Source organism: Dama dama, chromosome 9, assembly GCF_033118175.1.
Source record: "Dama dama isolate Ldn47 chromosome 9, ASM3311817v1, whole genome shotgun sequence".
NCBI lineage: Eukaryota > Metazoa > Chordata > Mammalia > Artiodactyla > Cervidae > Dama > Dama dama.
The window spans coordinates 6,019,635-6,038,826 of record NC_083689.1 but is presented as its reverse complement, the minus strand read 5'-3'; the positions used below and the strand labels follow the sequence as shown (position 1 = coordinate 6,038,826).

At 41.5% G+C, this 19,192-nt stretch overlaps 1 long non-coding RNA gene across 4 annotated transcripts in view; it reads left to right on the top strand.

The window, feature by feature from the left end:
- Positions 1-19,192, top strand: part of LOC133061654 (uncharacterized) — a 59,504-nt gene that overhangs the window by 28,943 nt on the left and 11,369 nt on the right. The window lies entirely within an intron of this gene.

The following is a 19,192-nucleotide window of genomic DNA, read 5'->3' as shown; positions in this document are numbered from 1 at the left end:
GCATGCATCTTTCAACCATGATAGATTCTAGCACAAGGGTCTTTGGGAAGTTGACAGAACATATTATGATCTGGTGCCACCTCCCTTCTCTGATACCTGAGGAACCATTGTGCACATGTGTAGTTTGGGAGGTCTTCTTGACCTCAAGAATGAGAAATATGTGGTCTCTTTTTTAATCCAGGCAGGACTCAGCTCCTCCTTGCTCCTGCCATTGTCTTTATTTTTAAGTATCTGTCTCCTGTCCCAGGATGGGGAGCAATGTGGCTGGACCTCGCTTTGCCTCCAGCTGGGATAATGTGCAGTATCGGCTGCCTGCACCAATGCCCCCTCCCCTTGAGGATTATTTTCTCTAGTCTACTGGATAAACACTTGCTGAGGACCAGGAGCCACTCCTGCTCTGTGAAAGGCAAGTGGGCTGTTTTCAAGAGTAAAAGTGCCCATGTATATGGGTGGAAAAGGGTGTTGAGCTCAGTCATTAGTCCAGAGTGGGGCTGGCCTCCCAGGTGCCATGAGCAGGTGGGCAGGAGACATGAGGAACTGCCAAGTAATGTGGGATGGGCCCAGCACCTCATCTCCCTGACCATAGGGCGCTTGCACATTCATACTTGTACTAATTTCAGGCTTTCCCACCCCTTTGTGGAATCAGGTGGGGTTACAGGCAAGAAAGGGATTTGTCCTCAGGCTCTGGGCAAGTATTGGAGGAGGGCCCTTGCCATTTCTCTGCTTGGGCACCATTTCTAGGAGTCCTGGCCCCCAGAACCCAGCATTGCCTGTCAGGACTTTTGGGGTTGGAGGAGCTGGTGGGAGAGGCCTCTTGGGGGAGGGTGAGTTCAGACTGGGAGATGTTGGGCATTTGTCTTCCTCATCCATCCCAGGCAGCAGGATAGAAGGCTTAGAGTGTTCTAGTTTCTGGGCATTCCCCTCTGCAGAGGTATTTTTGCAAGGAGCGGTGAGGCAGGGCCAGGGACTGAGACAGGGCTTGACCCTGATTAAATGACTGACCTCAGTTTTCCTGCAGACTAGATTCCAATGCTGATGCAGTGGCACTGCTCTCTACTTGCTAATGAACTTTGTAAACTGAGACTGGGCGTGTCCGAGCTTTCTGGAGTAAACCATCTTGTTTTGTGTTCTCGGGTTTTCACAGGCATTTTTTATTTATGGCAGGGATAACAGTTTTTCACTTGGACTATGGCATGAAGGGTTTAAAATTTTTTTCTAAATGTGTAAGTTTAAAAGTGAATTGGTTTAAGGAAAATTATTAAATAGTAAAAGTTAAGGAGATGGTCTGTCAGTGCTGTAAATTTGGGAAGTTTATCTGGGTGCCCTTCCCCTCTGGCTTTGGTGAGGAGTAGCAGGAATGGGGGCTGGGAAGGAGACAGAATTCTGTCCTAACATCTGGTAGATATAGGGCCTCTGTCAGAAATGGGAATGTCCAGGGCAGGGTTGGAGAGAAGTATGATGATTGACCTTGGGAATGTGAGGTCTGACGTGATGAAGAGGGGGGAAGGGACAAGGGTGAGCAAGCTTTGGGGGGCCACACACTGCAACTGATGGCTGGGGTTGGGCAGCTATAGGGTTGCAGGCAGTGGAGGTTGAGGGTAGTCTTTCCAGACCTCCTCTCATCCCCCGACTGGGCTGCCTGTCTGTACCCTCTCCTGAGCACCCCTTCAGAATTCCAGGAGAGAGTTCTCTGTGTCACACATCCACTCAGGGACACACACCCACCTCTGGGCTGAGAATGGGTCAGCACCATGCCTGACTGTCTTGCTAAGATTGTATGCTGAGTGGGAGAAGGGGCATCCCAAGTAAAAGCTGATAACTACCATTCAGTCAGTGCAGTTCAGTCGCTCAGTCACGCCAGGCCTCCCTGTCCATCACCAACTCCTAGAGTCTTCTCAAACTCGTGTCCATCGAGTCGGTGATGCCATCCAGCCATCTCATCCTCTGTCGTCCCCTTCTCCTCCTGCCCCCAATCCCTCCCAGCATCAGGGTCTTTTCCAGTGAGTCAACTCTTCACATGAGGTGGCCAAAGTACTGGAGTTTCAGCTTCAGCATCAGTCCTTCCAATGAACACCCAGGACTGATCTCCTTTAGGATGGACTGGTTGGATCTCCTTGCAGTCCAAGGGACTCTCAAGAGTCTTCTCCAACACCACACTTCAAAAGCATCCATTTTTCAGCACTGATACTACCATTGGAAGGGGCTAAAGGTGACAAAGTCATGGAAAGAAAGAAGCCTAAGGGGGTGACATCACAGTGAAGGAAAGTCTACTGTTCCTCGATTCATTGTCTTGCATGCATGCATTCATTCTATCCACTACTGGGGTGGGGTGGTAAACCTAGGTCCTGGTGTCCCTGACAGGCCTTTAACTTGTCCCTCATTGTAGCCTCTGGATTCCTAAGTTTTCCCTTGGAAACTGGTGGCTGCCTGGCTCTGGGCCAGTCTTCCACTCCCCTCTGTGCCCTGCACAGAGAGTTAGGAATTCTACTTGCCTGCTTGCAACTCAGACTCCCTCTGGGCACTTTCAAGCAGGTGAATTCTGCTTGTCACCCTGTGAATGGTTCAGCGGCTCATGCCTGGAGACAGCAGTGCTGGCCCCTACCTAGGAAGGAGGACGGAGCCCAACAGACCAGAAAAGAGCTGCTTTCTCTCTGGACCCCAGGCTGTGGGCCCTTCCTCCACTGTTCTTGCCTCCTACAGCATGAAAATGCCATTTTGCATTGGGAATACATGCCAGCTTTCAGCTCATTTTGCCTTCCAAGAGAGTTGCTGGGATAGCCCTTGGAGGTGGCCAGTCCTTCCATCCTTCTTCAGTGGAGCTTCTTAACCTGTGGTCTAGAGTTGGGGAGGTCCAAGAGCTGAGATGAGGGGGAAAAAATCCTTCATGTTCACTAATATCTAACTGAAACTTGGAATTTCCTTCGATTGTGAATGGAGGCAGCAAAGTCCAGCAGAATTAGCAGTGTTCGTGACTGTCACAGAGAAATCACAGGGATTTTCATACTCACTAAAGGTGTTAGACACTTCAAAATAGCAGTTTTGTACTACTACCTCATGTTTCTGGTATTTATTAATCCAGAGGCATTATTTATAATGCCTGTCTTATAACTTAATGAGTTTAATAAAGAATCCAGGTATTCCTATATCACAAGTTTGTATGTCTTTATATTTTGATATTTGTGTTTCCACATGAGTAGTGTTTTTATAATACAGTATACTTTATTTTACACATTTTAACACATGGCTTTAAGCAGGACTCCTCCAGATGCTTAAGGGTGTCTCCCATACAGTGAGAGTTTAGCAGTCCTGAAAGGCTCACCTCACTACTCCACCAGTCCTTTCCTTAGACACTTTGTTACTAACCAGGGTTCTTGGACCCCTTAATCAACAAAAATTGAGTAGAGGCCAGACAAGAAATTCAAGCGAGGCTTTATTGGGAATCCTGCTGCAGCAGGAGCGAGCAAAAACAAGTAACAGTTTGTTTCCCTTGTTGCCTGAGGTGGGGGAGCCAGATGGTTCCTTATAAGGGGTGAGAGTGGAGGTGTCTTGGGTCATCTGCCCACTCTCCTGGCGGTGCCATGTGCAGGGTGCATGTGCAATATTGTGTTTTTGCTCCTGGCTCCTCAGGATTGGCATTTCGGTTCTTGTTTATAATTTGTTCCAACTGTGCATGCACACGCAATTATTTTTAGTCCCTTATAGCTTCTTTGTATTTTATTGTTCAGGGGAGGTTTATCCAGGTGCAAACACCCGAGCAAAAGGTCTCAGGTTTCAAGTACCAGCCTGTGTCATTCCCGCAGAGGGATTCTTTACCCTTTATTTATAAGGGTTAAGGTGATAGGAGTGACTTGAAGTGAGATAGTTCTCTATCTGAGCCTCAGTCCTGGGCCACCTGGGTGAAAACCAGGACTCCTAACTGCTAGAACACCAGGGTAGAAGTAGAGCCCTGGTTCTTGTCTCCTTTGAAAAAAGAATTTTACAAAGAGACTGAGGTTGTAAAACAAGAACTGAGTTTATTAGAACCTCATATGCATGAGAGAGCATACAAGAAGCAGTTTCTTTAGGACAGAACAAAGCAGAGCTACATACTCAGAGAAGAGTGTGGATGTCCTTGCTAGTGAGGAGTGCACCAAAGGGGTGGTTTGATCATTTATATGGGGTCAGTTTTCTTTGCTCCCTGTGGCCAGCCGCCTGGCTCACTGCCCATAACTTGTCTCCTCAAGGCCCTCCCCAGTGTGCACGGACACCTTTAACCAAGATGGGTCCCAGCACCAGGGCCTCTGGAAGGTTGGTGAAACATGTCCCAGGGTAGTGCCCCCTTCCCTTTTTGACTCCTGAGGAACTCTTCTCTTCTCTGAGCTTTTCTGCGTGTGCAGGTGGGGAGGGCTCCTTGGCTTCAAGAATGAATGATGCGGTCATCTTTATTTTTTTACTCCAGCAGAGCTTAGTTTCTCTCTGCTCTTCCTGTTAACTTTTTCTTGATCTGTCAGTAAGAGACAAGCTCTTATTTGCTCAGCCTGACAAGCACCAGCTGCTTGGCCTGGGGCCCATCTACTTCTTACTTTAAAGGGCAAAGATCTCTTGTAAAACTTCTTCCTGCTGAACAGGAGCCACAGACCCTAGCCTAGCCTAGCAGTGCATAAGTCCCTCACTGACTCTTCTCAAAGGACCTGTTGGGATCTGGGCTGCCCTCTACTGGAATGGGTTGAATTCCTTGAGCCGTCATGAGCTTTACTTGAAATTGTTGAACCCTAGAAGACAAAAATGGGCTTTCCAGGTGGTGCTAGTGAAAGAACCAGCCCGCTAATGCAAGTTAGATGTAAGAGATGCCAGTTCAATCCCTGGGTCGGGAAAATCCCCTGGAGAAGGAAATGGCAACCCACTTCAGTATTCTTGCCTGGAGAATCCCATGGACAGAGGAGCCTGGCAGGCTACAGTCCATAGGGTCACACAGAGTTGGACATGACTGAAGTGGCTTAGCATGGCACAGAAGACAAAACTTAACCAAAAAGTTATACCAATGGGGTCCAAAAAGGAAAAGAACACCAATAGCCATTAAAGGGCCTTGAAAGGGAAGGAACCAGGTTAAATTTAGGAGGACTTCCTTAACTGTTGAGCAGACATTGGAGGCAATATTGCTCCTGACAAAATTATGAAGCCATTCTGCTTAAGTGTATACTTCCTTAATATTAACTTCTACCTGTCCTGTTGCATTGATCCTGGTGCAGCAGAAAGTATTCGTTATCATACAAGCTCCATCCACCATGTTCTGCCAGAAGGTAATCAAGAGTTAGGCAAAAAAGAGAGCGGGAAAGAAAAAGAGACAGTTAGCCAAAGAAATAAGATAGGTTTTAAGTCTTGTTAAGGCTTGCCCTGTCTGTTTCATCATATGATCAAGTTGTCTGGTGAGATTTCTCAGTGTTGTTTTATGATGGGGAAAGCCTCCCCGTGGAACTACCAGTCCTATGGTCAGCCCTGCCCTTACTAAGATCATTCCTAGTACTCTCTGGGTTTGGTGGTGAGCCAGAGTGTCCTGTTATAGATTTTAAAAAAATCTTTTACCTCTGTAGTCCCTATAGTGCACTCTCCTTGGAAATGGACATATCAGTGCATATATAGGTCATAGCTTGGTTGAAAAAGGACAGGGCCTGGCCATAATTCTGTAAAATATGATGGCTTGAGTGTCCACAGAGGAAAACAAACCCTCCAAGGATGCAAACTTGAATTTCTGTCTCATGACTGTTAAGAGTGGACAATCTTGAAGGACATAACTGTTGTTAGTACTTGAACAGTTAGGGGACGGTGGACCCTTATGTTGATAATTAAGCATATAAAGCTCTGTGATATTTTAAACAAGATGTTCACGTATGATCCTGCTGATACCATCAGAGGGTGGCACTTGATAGGCCAGAATTGCACAGGTGGGTTGAACTGGATTGACCAGGTGGATGGGACATTTTCTTCATACCACTTATATTCCCCTTCTGTTTTGTTTAGGGGTGTGGAGCCATAGTTTGAAACAGGGCACCAGTGAGTAAGGTTGTAGATTCAGTTTATCCCTATAGAAGAGGCTGGGCTTTCCTGTGGCTCAGTGGTAAAGAATCCACTTGCCAGAAGAGAGGATAAGTGAAGTGGAAGATAGAATGGTGGAATAAATGAAGCAGAGAGGAAAAAAGAATTAAAACAAATGAGAACAACCTCAGAGACCTCTGGGACAATGTTAAATTCCCCAACATTTGAATCATAGGAGTCCCAGAAGAAGACGGCGAAAAGAAAGGGCATGAGAAAATACTTGAGGAGATAACAGTTGAAAACTTCCTTAAAATGGGGAAGGAAATAGCCACCCAGGTCCAAGAAACCCAGAGAGTTCCAAACAGGATAAACCCAAGGTGAAACACCCAAACACACATATTAATCGAGGTAACAAAAATTAAACACAAAGAGCAAGTATTAAAAGCAACAAGGGAAAAGCAACAAATAACACACAAGGGGATCCCTATTAGGACAACAGCTGATCTTTCAATAGAAACTCTTCAGGCCAGAAGGGAATGGCAGGACATAAAGTGATGAAAGAGAAAAATCTACAACCGTGATTACTTTACCCAGCAAGGATTTCATTTAGATATGAAGGAAAAATCAAAAGCTTCACAAACAAGCAAAAGGTGAGAAAATTAAGCACCACCAAACCAGCTCTTCAACAAATGCTAAAGGATCTTCTTTAGACAGGAAACACAGAAAAGGTTTATAAAAATGAACCCAAAGCAACAAAGTAAATAGTAACATATCATACTTATCAATAATTACCTTAAATGTAAGTGGGTTAAATGCTCCAACCAAAAGACAAAGACTGGCCAAATGGATACAAAAATAAGACCCCTCTATATGCTGTCTACAAGAGACCCACCTCAAACCTAGGGACACATACAGACTGAAAGTGAGGGGCTGGAAAAAGATATTTCATGAAAATGGAGACCAAAAGAAAGCAGGAGTAGCAATATGCAATACTCATATCAGATAAAATAGACTTTGATTAACCAGCCCAGGTGGGATGCATGAGACAAGTGCTCGAGCCTGGTGCACTGGGAAGACCCAGAGGAATCGGGTGGAGAGGGAGGTGGGAGTGGGGATCGGGATGGGGAATACGTGTAAATCTATTGCTGATTCATGTCAATGTATGACAAAACCCACTGGGGAAAAAAAAAAATAGACTTTGAAATAAAGACCATGATAAGAGACAAAGGACACTACATAATGATCAAAGGATCAATCCTAGAATATACAACAATTATAAATATATATGCATCCAACATAGGAGCACTGCAATATGTAAGGCAAATGCTAACAAGTATGAAAGGGGAAATTAACAGTAACACAATAATAGTGGGGGACTTTAATACCGCACTCACACCTATGGATAGATCAACCAAACAGAAAATTAGCAAGGAAACACAAGCTTTAAATGATACAATAAACCAGTTAGACCTAATTGAAATCTACACAGCATTTCACCCCAAAACAATGGATTTCACCTTTTTCTCAAGTGCAACATTATCCAGGATAGATCACATCCTGGGCCATAAATCTAGCCTTGGTAAATTAAAAAAAAAAAAAAAAAATTGAAATCATTTCAAGCATCTTTTCTGATGACAATAAGTAAGATTAGATGTCAACTACAGGGGGAAAAAACTATTAAAAACACAAACATATGAAGGCTAAACAACATGCTTCTAAATAACTAACAGATCATGGAAGAAATCCAAAAGGAAATAAAAATATGCATGGAAACAAATTAAAACATGACAACCCAAAACCTATGGGACTCAGTAAAAGCAGTGCTAAGGGGGAGGTTCATAGCAATACAAGCCTACCTCAAGAAACAAGAGAAACATCGCATAAACAACCTAACTTTACACCTAAAGCAACTAGAAAAATAAGAACAGAAGAACCATAAAGTTAGTAGAAAGTAAGAAAGAAGTAAAAATCAGAGCAGAAAAATGAAAAAGAATTGAAGACTATAGCAAAAATCAACAAAACTAAAAGCTAGTTCTTCATGAAGATAAAATAGACAAACCGTTAGATTCGTCAAGAAGAAAAGGGAGAAGAATCAAATCAGTAAAATTAGAAATGAAAATGGAGAAATCACAACAGACAACATATAAATAGAAAGGATCATAAGAGACTGTGAGAAATTATATGCCAATAAAATGGACAACTTGGAAGAAATTGACAAATTCTTAGAAAAATATTACCTTCCAAGACAGAACCAGGAAGAAATAGAAAATCGTAACAGACCCATCACAAGCATGGAAATCGAAACTGTAATAAAAAATCTTTCAAAAAACAAAAGCCCAGGACCAGATGGCTTCAAAGGTGGATTCTACCAAAAATTTAGAAAAGATTTAACACATATCCTACTCAAACTCTTCCAGAAAATTGCAGAGGAAAGTAAACTCCCAAACTGATTCTAAGAGGCCATCATCACCCTAATTCCAAAACCAGACAAAGATGCCAGAAAAAAAGAAAACTACAGGCCAGTATCACTGATGAACATAGATGCAAAAATCCTCAACAGAATTCTAGCTAACAGAATCCAACAACATATTAAAAAGATCATACATCATGACCAAGTGGGCTTTATCCCAGGAATGCAAGGATTCTTCAGTATTTGCAAATCAATCAATGTGATACACAACATTAACAAATTGAAAGATAAAAACCATATGATTACCTCAATAGATGCGGAGAAAGCCTTTGACAACATTCAACACCCATTTATGATAAAAACTCTCCAGAAAACAGGCATAGAAGAAACATACCTCAACATAATAAAAACCATATATGACAGACCCACAGCAAACATTATCCTCAATGGCGAAAAATTGAAAGCATTTCCCGTAAAGTCAGGAACAAGACAAGGATGCCCACTCTCACCACTACTATTCAAAATAGTTTTGGAAGTTTTGGCCACAACAATTAGAGAAGAAAAAGAAATAAAAGGAATCCAGATTGGAAAAGAAGAAGTAAAGCTCTCACTGTTTGCAGATGATATGATCCTCTATCAGATCCTCTATATAGAAAACCCTAAAGATACGACCAGAAAATTACTAGAGTTAATCAATGAATATAGTAAAGTTGAAGGATATAAAATTAACATACAGAAATCCCTTGAATTCCTATACAGTAACAATGGAAAAACAGAAAGAGAAATTAGGGAAACAATCCCATTCACCACTGCAACACAAAGAATAAAATACTTAGGAATAAATTTACCTAAAGAAACAAAAGACCTATATATAGAAAACTATAAAACACTGGTGAAAGAAATCAAAGATGACAAAAATAGATGGAGAATTATACCATGTTCGTGGATCAGAAGAATCAATACAGTGAAAATGAGTATACTATCCAAAGCAATCTGTAGATTCAGCATAATCCCTATCAAGCTACCAAGAGTAATTTTCGCAGAACTAGAACAAATTATTTCACAATTTGTATGGAAACACAAAAAACCTCAAATAGCCAAAACAATCTTGAGAAAGAAGACTGGAACTGGAGGAATCAAGCTTTCTGACTTCAGACTATACTACAAAGCCACAGTCATCAAGACAGTATGGTACTGGCACAAAGACAGAAATATAGATCAATGGAACAAAATAGAAAGCCCAGAGATAAATCCACACACCTATGGACACTTTATCTTTAACAAAGTAGGCAAAAATATACACTGGAGAAAAGATGATCTCTTTAACAAGTGGTGCTGGGAAACCTGGTCAACCACCTATAAAAGAATGAAATTAGAACACTGTCTAACATCATACACAAAAATAAACTCAAAATGGATTAGAGTAGGACCAGAAACTATAAAACTCTTAGAGGAAAACATAGGCAGAACACTCTCTGACATAAATCACAGAAAGATTCTCTATGACCCATCTCCCAGAGTAATGGAAATAAAAACAAAAATAAACAAATGGGATCTAATTAAACTTAAAAGCTTTTGCACAACAAAGGAAACTATAAGCAAGGTGGAAAGGCAGCCTTCAGAATAGAAGAAAATAATAGCAAATGAAACAACTGATATAGAATTAATCTCCAAAATATACAAGCAGCTCATGCAGCTCAATACCAGAAAAATGAACGACCCAATCAAAAAGTGGGCCAAAGAACTAAACAGGCATTTCTCCAAAGAAGACATACAGATGGCTAACAAACACATGAAAAGATGCTCAACATCACTCATTATCAGAGAAATGCAAATCAAAACCTCAATGAGGTACCATTATACACCAGTCAGAATGGCTGCTATCCAAAAGTCTACAAGCAATAAATGCTGGAGAGGGTGTGGAGAAAAGGGAACCCTCTTACACTGTTGGTGGGAATGCAAACTAGTACAGCCAGTATGGATAACAGTGTGGAGATTCCCTAAAAAACTGGAAATCCCACTGCTGGGCATACACACTGAGGAAACCAGAATTGAAAGAGACACATGTACCCCAGTGTTCATCGCAGCACTGTTTACAATAGCCAGGACATGGAAGCAACCTACATGTCCATCGGCAGATGAATGGATAAGAAAGCTGTGGTACATGTACACAGTGGAATATTCCTCAGCTATAAAAAAAAGACCACATTTGAGTCAATGAGGTGGGTGAAACTGGAGCCTATTATATAGAGTGAAGTAAGTCAGAAAGAAAAACACCAATACAGTATACTAACGCATATATATGGAGTTTAGAAAGATGGTAATGATGACCCTATAGGCGAGACAGCAAAAAAGACACAGATGTAAAGGAGAGACTTTTGGACTCTGTGGGAGAAGGTGAGGGTGGGATGATTTGAGAGAATAGCGCTGAAACATGTATATTACCATATGTAAAATAGATGACCAGTGCAGGTTGATACATGAAACAGGGCACTCAAAGCTGGTGCTCTGGGACAACCCAGAGGGGTGGGGTTGGGAGGGAAGTGGGAGGGGGTTCAGGATGGAGGGACACATCACATGTACACCCATGGCTGATTCACGTTGATGTATGGCAAAACCCACCACAATACTGTAAAGTAATTAGCTTCCAATTAAAATAATTTAAAGTAAAAAGAAGCCACCCGCCAAAGCAGGAGACACAGTTTGATCCATGGTCCAAGAAGGTCCCACATGCTGCAGAGCAATTCCCATGCACCACAACTACTGAACATGTGCTTTAGAGCCCAAGAACTGCAACTGTTGAGCGCTTGGGCTACAACTGCTGAAGCCTGTGTGCCCCTGAGCCTGTGCTCTGCAACAAGAGAAGCCACAGCAACTAGAAGCCTGCACACTGTAACTACAGAATAACCCCTGCTCGATGCAACCAAAGGAAAGCCCACACAGCAACGAAGATCCAGCCAAAAATTAAAAAAAAAAAAAGAGGCAGGATATCTGGTGCATTTATATCTTGGAGCGTTCTTGAGGCATGTGAAACAAATGCCATTTGTGGAATTTAACATAGTGTGTCCATATGGGGGATTCAGGATAAAGAATTGGAATAGCCTCCTGGAAGGTGCACATGTGACCAGCAGAGGTTTGGGGGGTGGTGGTAATTGTCCCTGATTTAGATTGTTAATTACCATTGGAATTGGCAGTTTCAGGAGGATGCAAGAGGAGGGCCAGTGGCCAGCTGGGGGTGTTGATGGCACATCCAGCATCTTTTAAATGTTCTCCTTTGGATATGATTCTGGAAATGTTGATAAGTGAGTTTTCTTGCCATTATCCTCTAGTTACAGGGACTAGTAAAGCAGACAGAGTCAATAGGGGAAGCATTTCTGTAGTGGAGTGTTTCCCTTAAACCCAGCACAGACAAAAGAGCCACTTCCCTGGCAGGGGTGGCTAAGCCAACTGGTAGAATGCAAGCAAGAGTTACAATAGCAAGTAGGAGTCCAATTCACCACATCATTTTACTTATCTGTCGATGGTGCCTGTCTTCTGAATAGGTATCTCAGGTTTTCCACTGGCTCACAGGCGTATTGTTCGTGTTGTGACCTGTGAGATTTTTGGAGGTAAAAGCTTTAGTCTGGACAAATGTACCCAATCCCTTACAATTTGACAGCAGTGGGGGTGGGTAAAATTATGTTATAGGGGCCTTTCTACTTTGGTAATAGTTGGTCTTCAGGGGACCCCTCTTTCCAGATTTTAAGAAGAACGTGGTCCCCAGGGTTTCCTTGTGAAGGAACAACCCCTTCTGCTGTATTTCTAGTGGAGGTGGCGGTGCCTTGTTGTCATAGTCCTGGATTGCCTTCTGAGTTTGTCCTAGATTCATAATATTTCAGGCTCTGTTCACTTCCTCATCTAGCAGAATGTCAGTAGTAAGAAAAGCCTTCCCATGGGTCATTTCAAATTACTCCTGAGGGTACATGAACCCTAAGGAGTGCAATGTGAGTCTCTTGGCAGTTTTTTTTCTAAGGTTTTCTTTAAAGTATGGTTCATTGTCTCTACCTTCCCTGAAGATTGTTGTTCAGCTGCTCAGTTGTGTCTGACTCTTTGCAACCCCAAGGACTGCAGCACACCAGGCTTTCCTGTCCTTCACCATCTCCCAGAGCTTGGGGGTGCCAATAAGTGTAACTTGTAGTTTATCCCTAGGGCTATTGTGAGCCCCTGTGTGATTTTGGCTATAAAAGAGGGATAACAATCACTCATGGGGACTTTGGAAGTCCACATTGAGGAATGATGTCTTTTATTTTTGCCATGCCATGCAACTTGAGGGATCTTAGTTCCCTGAACAGGGATCGAACCCATGCCCCATGCAGTGGAAGTAGAGAGTTCTAACCACTGGACAGCCAGGAAATTCCCAGGAATTATTTCTTTTAAAAGGGATTTAGAGTTCTGTAGCCTTTTCAGCAGAGAAGGCAATGGCAACCCACTCCAGTACTCTTGCCTGGAAAATCCCATGGATGGAGGAGCCTGGTAGGCTGCAGTCCATGGGGTCGCAGAGAGTCAGACATGACTGAGCGACTTCACTTTCACTTTTCACTTTCATGCATTGGAGAAGGAAATGGCAACCCACTCGTGTTCTTGCCTAGAGAATCCCAGGAACGGCAGAGCCTGGTGGGCTGCCGTCTATGGGGTCACACAGAGTCGGACACGACTGAAGTGACTTAGCAGCAGCCTTTTCAGATTGGGTAGGGGAGGCATCAACCCATCCTGTGAAAGTATCAATGAACATAAGAAAATATTTATATCCTGACCGTGGGGCCATTTGGGTAATACCTAACAGCCAGTCTTCCCCTACGTATGTTGAACTTGCCTGAATAATGAAGGGGGAATTGAATGGGCCTGCAGGTTATTATAGGCACACAGATCGTAGGCAAGGGTTACTTGTTTTACTGGTTTTTTTTTTTTTTGAGTCCCTTCCCTGAAAAACTCTTTCAGTCAAGTCCTGTAGTGCATCCCTTCCATAGTGGGTGGCATCATGTAAACTCTTAGCAAGTTTCTACTGTTGGGCTTCAGAGATTAGGACATTGTCCCCCCTTCTATGCTTACTTTCTCCTAACTCCATTTCTCAGCTTTTTCTTGTTCCTGTGAAGAATACTAGGGAAGGCTAGGGAGTTCGGGGGCAGAAACACTAGGGGCATAACTTGCTCGGGCTCTTAGAGTCAAGCTGCCCGTTTTGCAGTTCTGTCAGCTTTGCTGTTCCCGTGGCTCACAAAAGGTCCATCCCTCTGACGGCTCCTACAGTGGATTACTGCAAGAGTCAGAATCAAATCTTTATGGTTTATAAAAGAATTTCCAGCAGTTAACATTTCTCTAGCTTTCCTAAGTACTAGGGCCACTGTACAGTTAATACAGCAACTCCCAATTTTTGATAGAGCCTGGTCATGGGTCATGAGACATTTGATCTTCACCTAAAGATAGATGGCAGTGATAAGCTTCAGAAATGAGCTTAGAGTATCTTATTAATAACTCAATTAAACTTTACAACAAAGAACTATCTGGGAAGTAGTCTTAGTAAGTACAGACCTTAAAACAGAATCAGAATTTGATGTATACTGAAACAATCTTTTTCTCTCTAAAATTACCCTCGTTTTTACTAAATATAGCCAAATTATCATTTATTTGATTGCAAATTAAGTCTGATTTCAAGAAATTGACTTGGTTACTTATGTATGGTTATATAGGTTATTTTATTGGGTTGGCCAAAAAGTTTGTTTGGTTTTTCTGTACCCTCTTATGGAAAGTGGTGACAAGGGCTTATCACAGATTTTGCTGTATAGATTTGGGTGGATCCCTCCCTTTTTGAAGTCTCCTCAAAAGATTCCTAACCTGTTAGGAAGTGGCCTTCCTTATTTACCTGATAAAGCTGCTGGGAACCTCTTAGTTTCCAGTTTCTGGAGAGATCAGGTGGAGGGAAAGGCAAACGTTTCAGATCTACTCGGGTGTAACTTACCAAATCGCTGTGAATTATAATTAGCATGACAGGAAGGGTTTCCTTATATCTGGAAAACACAGAATAAAAGCCAGTAACATCTCAGACAAAACTGAAAAATTATAACCATATCCTTCAGTTCACTTATTTAGCAGTTTTATAAGGTCATCAAGTTTACCCAATTTAGTGGTATGATATGAAAGTTATAAGAAACCTGTACTTGTCCAAATGTTGTTTCTGTGAATCTTCTTGAAGATGAAGCATTTTTGCAAAGCATCAGCTTAACTGTCTATGAATGACAAAAGACTTAAAAAGCACAGTTGAACATCTGATAACAATGTAATTGACAAACAAACTTGGTTATAGTAACTAGAAATTATGACTGATAATATTTTTATCAGGACATACCAGATTTTTAAGAATTTCATATAATTTCTAGTGTGTCTATATCAATATCATTTACCCATATTATTAGTACTCATTTGACAATGTTTCCCATGTAATTTAATATACCAAAGAATATTTAGTACTCATTTGACAATGTTTCCCATGTAATTTAATATACCAAATGAACCCAGTTGGTTTAGGATCTCTCTTTGGGATGCTTCAGCTGGAGGTCAAAATAATTAAATTAGCATTTGATATTTGAAAGGTGGCAAAAAATACTAAAAAGTCATATAGGCCAAGTCACACTTGGTCATATAGGCCCACAGGTCCCTGTGAAACAATACTTATTCATTTAACCAAAGTGACAATAAAAGATTTCAAAGGGCAAATAAGTAACAGCTTAAAATGTAAAAGCAAGGAAGTCTGCACAATCTGTTAGTAAAAGCAGCATTCCAAGAAAACTTTGTTCTCTTAAGACAAAGAAACAAAATCCAGTCCTATGCCAGTCTACTCTTAATCCATTTACTTAGTTAAAATTGAATCCAATCTTAAAAAAATCCTGACCACGTGCAAAACTCTTTTCCCAATGTTCCTTTTCTAGAAACTTCTCCAACTTTCTGTATCCTATATTATTCTGTCCCTCATTTTTTTTGGTCATTTAGAAACAACCAGCTCTAGGACAAAACCACTTTTTTATCTTTTAACAAAATGCTTATACCTTCATTTACTGAAAACATGTTTCCTATTTTCCTTGCATACTGAAATGTTTTCCTCATAATTCTAATCTTAGAGCATTAATCTCTAGCAAAAACTAAGAAGCAAGTAATTGTAAACTGTCATATCAGCACTTTATGATAGGAATATCCCATAACCTCTAGAAACATGCATCTTCCCAAAGCATTCTTTCTTTCCTCAACATGGTACAAGATATGTGTCTAATAAACCCAACATCTGTACTTTCCCTCTTGTAAGAGAAAAATAGGTAAATTTAGACCTGTTTAGCAATTAATGTTCCAATATTTTATCTTATTTGAAATACCATGAATACTCAATGAGTTCCTATCATTTAACTTAATTCAGTGTCAAGTTACCAAGATTTAGAGAAACTATTTTAGATGGACATTTTCAAAACTTATTATTCCTATGTGTGTGTTTGTGCTTAGTCACGTCTGACTCTTTGTGACCCCATGGACTGTAGCCTGCCAGGCTCCGCTGTCCATTCTCCAGGCAAGAGTACTAGAGTGGGTTGCCATTTCCTTTTCCAGGGGATCTTCCTGACCCAGGGATCAAACTTGTGTCTCTTGCATCTCCTGTATTGGCAGGCGGGTTCTTTACCACTAGCGCCACCTGGGAAGCCCCAATTATTCCTATAGAGTTTACCAAAAAGCTGTTATCTCAGTTACATTTACTTAAAAGTTTAATTATATCAGGTTATTTTCCTTATTGACAAATTTTATAACAGAAGCAATATGCAGTTATTGACTTTCAGTAACCCTAGGAACAATAAAAGTATTTTACTTAATGTTGATGACTCTAAAGACAGGTTTGTATTAATTAAACCTACAAGCTTAAGCCAACTTTATTCTAGATATTAATTCAATATTGACTGTTTCCCAGGTCACATGAACCTGAAATGTAGTCTGGTGAATTTCCTTTGTATTGCTTAGAATTTATATAAATGCTTAATTTACTTTAAGCTAACTAACTACTCATTTACATGTTGATTATTTAACATATTAAATTTACAAGTTAATTTGTTACAAGTTAACTTGTAAAAGTTACAAGTTAATTTCTAACTTAAAAATTTACAAGTTAGTGTTTACATTTACAAGTTAATTTTTACATAATGAGACACAGCACTGAAGACCATACAGTTTTCTGGCTTGAGTTTTAAAAGGCTTCTTTTCTTTTCCTCCTCAGTCTGGGGGCTACAGATTTTGGATCAGATAGTTCCTGAAAGCCTAGGCATAACAGTTACATTTTAAAGACTGGGCAGAGAAATGCAAGCTCTTTCCCCCTGCTCCCTGTTCTTTAAAGTCCTACTAAGTAACCTAAGGCTGGAGTCTCAGGCAATGTGGGCTGTGTTTGTATTTTAAGGCTTAAGTGCTTAACCCATAGGCACAATGAGGTGGAGACTTGCAGGAGTGGTTGGACAGACAAAACCACATAAAACAAAGATCCTGATACATTCACTGATAAGAGTCAGCATGTATCAATGACAGAAACCTAAAGACACAAACAAGAAAGGAAGACATGGTGTTATTGCAAGGTGGCCTCTGGAGGACTTTGCCCAGTCCAACTCCTTTCTCAACTAGCCCTTCTGCCAGCTGGACCACAAAACAGAAAAGTGTGGGGTTCATGAAAACAGGTGAGCAACAAGGAGTCTCCAAGGTGAAAAGGATGGGCGTGTAGGTAAGAGAACCAAGGGAGAGGTAAAGGGAGGCAGGACTGAAAAGACTGAAAAAGAGAAAGAGATTGCCCATCTTACCCACCTTCTGTGGATGTCTGTTCAGGCACCAGACTTTGTGCTTCCAGAATGGGCCAGTGAAGGAGGTAACACCCTGTCCACTGCCCACCAGGTCATCAGCCCTGAAACCAGCCAACTGTAAGTCATCTGTGGGACTCCAACCCACAGGTGGGACCCTCACCTGCACATATATCAGTATATAGAAATAAAATCCCTTATGATTATACAGTGGAAGTGACAAATAGATTCAAGGAATTAGATCTGATAAACAGAGTGCCTGAAGAACTATGGACGGAGGTTCATGACACTGTATAGGAGGCAGTGATCAAGACCATCCCCAAGAAAAAGAAATGCAAAAATGCTGTCCGATGAGGCCTTACAAATAGCCGAGAAAAGACAAGACATGAAAGGCAAAGGAGAAAAGGAAAGATATACTCATTTGAATGCAGAGTTCCAAAGAATAGCCTTTCCTCAGTGATCAGTGCAAAGAAATAGAGGAAAATAATAGAATGGGAAAGACTAGAGATCTCTTCAAGAACATTAGAGACACCAAGTGAACATTTCATGCAAAGATGAGCTCAATAAAGGACAGAAATGGTATGGACCTAACAGAAGCAGAAGATACTAAGAAGAGGTAGCAAGAATACACAGAAGAACTGTACAAAAAAGATCTTCATTACCCAGATAATCATGATGGTGTGGTCACTCACCTTGAGCCGGACATCCTGGAATGTGAAGTCAAATGGGCCTTAGGAAGCATCACTACAAACAAAGCTAGTGAAGGTGATGGAATTCCAGTTGAGCTATTTCAAATCCTGAAAGATGATGCTGTGAAAGTGCTACACTCAATATGCCAGCAAATTTGGAAAACTCAGCAGTGGCCACAGGACTGGAAAAGGTCAGTTTTCATTCCAATCCCAAAGAAAGGCAATGCCAAAGCATGTTCAAACTACGGTACAATTGCACTTATCTCACACGCTAGCAAAGTAATGCTCAAAATTCTCCAAGCCAGGCTTCAGTAATACATGAACTGTGAACTTCCAGATGTTCAAGCTGGATTTAGAAAAGGCAGAGGAACCAGAGATCAAATTGCCAACATCCACTGGATTATCAAAAAAGCAAGAGAATTCCAGAAAAACATCTATTTCTGCTTTATTGACTATGCCAAAGCCTTTGACTGTGTAGATCACAATAAACTGTGGAAAATTCTGAAAGAGGTGGGAATATCAGACCACCTGGCCTGCCTCTTGAGAAATCTGTATGCAGGTCAGGAAGCAACAGTTAGAACTGGACATGGAACAACAGACTGGTTTCAAATAGGAAAAGGAGTATGTCAAGGCTGTATATTGTCACCCTGCTTATTTAACTTATATACAGAGTACATCATGAGAAATGCTAGGCTGGAAAAAGCACAAGCTGGAATCAAGACTGCTGGGAGAAAAATCAATAATGTCAGATATGCAGATGACACCACCCTCATGGCAGAAAGTGAAGAACTAAAGAGCTTCTTGATGAAAGTGAAAGAGGAGAGTGAAAAAGTTGGCTTGAAGCTCAACATTCAGAAAACTAAGATCATGGCATCTGGTCCCATCACTTCATGGCAAATAGATGGGGAAAGAGTGGAAACAGTGGCAGACTTTATTTTTCTGGGCTCCAAAATCACTGCAGATGGTGATTAGCCATGAAACTAAAAGATGTTTACTCCTTGGAAGGAAAGTTATGACCAGCCTAGACAGCATATTAAAAAGCAGAGAAATTACTTTGCCAACAAAGGTCCATCTAGTCAAGGCTATGGTTTTTCCAGTAGTCATGTGTGGATGTGAGAGTTGGACTATAAAGAAAGCTGAGCGCAGAAGAATTGATGCTTTTGAACTGTGGTGTTGGAGAAGACTCTTGAGAGTCCCTTGGACTGCAAGGAGATCCAACCAGTCCATCCTCAAGATCA